Raw genomic sequence first — 1,974 nt, 5'->3', positions numbered from 1 at the left:
AAAAGGCCAAAATAGGCCGGAAATGGCCTTTTCGTTCCCGAAATGCAACCAACAACAAATGCAAGCCTAAGAATCTACATACTAGTTATATTATGCCTCATATAATCATGTTCAAAGAAAATTTGGGGTTAAATGACTTGATAAGTACATTTTGGGAGCGAAAAGGCCAAAATAGGCCGGAAATGGCCTTTTCGTTCCCGAAATGCAACCAACAACAAATGAAGCCTAAGAATCTACATACTATTATATTATGCCTCATATAATCATGTTCAAAGAAATTTGGGGTTAAATGACTTGATAAGTACATTTTGGAGGAGCAAAAGGCCAAAATAGGCCGGAAATGGCCTTTTCGTTCCCGAAATGCAACCAACAACAAATGAAGCCTAAGAATCTACATACTAGTTATATTATGCCTCATATAATCATGTTCAAAGAAAATTTGGAGTTAAATGACTTGATAAGTATTGGGAGCGAAAAGGCCAAAATAGGCCGGAAATGACCTTTTCGTTCCCAAAATGCAACCAACAACAAATGCAAGCCTAAGAATCACATACTAGTTATATTATGCCTCATATAATCATGTTCAAAGAATGATGGGTTAAATACTGATAAGTAATTTTGGGAGCGAAAAGGCAAAATAAGCCAAATAGCCGGAAATGGCCTTTTCGTTCCCGAAATGCAACCAACAAATGAAGCCTAAGAATCTACATACTAGTTATATTATGCCTCATATAATCATGTTCAAAGAAATTTGGGTTAAATACTTGATAAGTACATTTTGGGAGCGAAAAGGCCAAAATAGGCCGAAATGCCTTTTCGTTCCCAAATGCAACCAACAACAAAGCAAGCCTAAGAATCTACATACTAGTTATATTATGCCTCATATAATCATGTTCAAAGAGAATTTGGGGTTAAATACTGATAAGTACATTTTGGAGCGAAAAGGCCAAAATAGGCCGGAAATGGCCTTTTCGTTCCCAAATGCAACCAACAACAAATGCAAGCCTAAGAATCTACATCTATTTATATTATGCCTCATATAATCATGTTCAAAGAGAATTTGGGTTTAAATGACTTATAAGTACATTTTGGGAGCGAAAAGGCCAAAATGGCCGGAAATGGCGCTTTTCGTTCCCAAATGCAACCAACAACAAATGCAAGCCTAAGAATCTACATACTAGTTATATTATGCCTCATATAATCATGTTCAAAGAAATTTGGGGTTAAATGACTTGATAAGTACATTTTGGGAGCGAAAAGCCAACATAGCCAATAGGCCGGAAATGGCCTTTTCGTTCCCGAAATGCAACCAAACAACATATGCAAGCCTAAGAATCTACATACTAGTTATATTATGCCTCATATAATCATGTTAAAGAAATTGGGTTAAATACTCATTATAGTACATTTTGGGAGCGAAAAGGCCAAAATAGGCCGGAAATGACCTTTTCGTTCCCAAATGCAACCACAACAAATGCGAAGCTAAGAATCTACATACTAGTTATATTATGCCTCATATAATCATGTTCAAAGAGAATTTGGGGTTAAATACTTCATAAGTACATTTTGGGAGCGAAAAGGCAAAAGGCCAAATAGGCCGGAAATGGCCTTTTCGTTCCCGAAATGCAACCAACAACAATGCAAGCCTAAGAATCTACATACTAGTTATATTATGCCTCATATAATCATTTCAAAGAGAATTTGGGGTTAAATACTCATAAGTACATTGGGAGCGAAAAGGCAAAATGGCGGAAATGGCCTTTTCGTTCCCGAAATGCAACCAACAACAAATGAAGCCTAAGAATCACTACTATTATATTATGCCTCATATAATCATGTTCAAAGAGAATTTGGGGTTAAATCACTTATAAGTACATTTGTGGAGCGAAAAGGCCAAAATAGGCTGGAAATGGCCTTTTCGTTCCCGAAATGCAACCAACAACAAATGAAAGCCTAAGAATCTACATACTAGTT

This window comes from Beta vulgaris, chromosome 8 (genome assembly GCF_026745355.1).
Source record: "Beta vulgaris subsp. vulgaris cultivar EL10 chromosome 8, EL10.2, whole genome shotgun sequence".
NCBI classification, from domain to species: domain Eukaryota; kingdom Viridiplantae; phylum Streptophyta; class Magnoliopsida; order Caryophyllales; family Amaranthaceae; genus Beta; species Beta vulgaris.
This window is presented reverse-complemented; position numbering follows the sequence as displayed.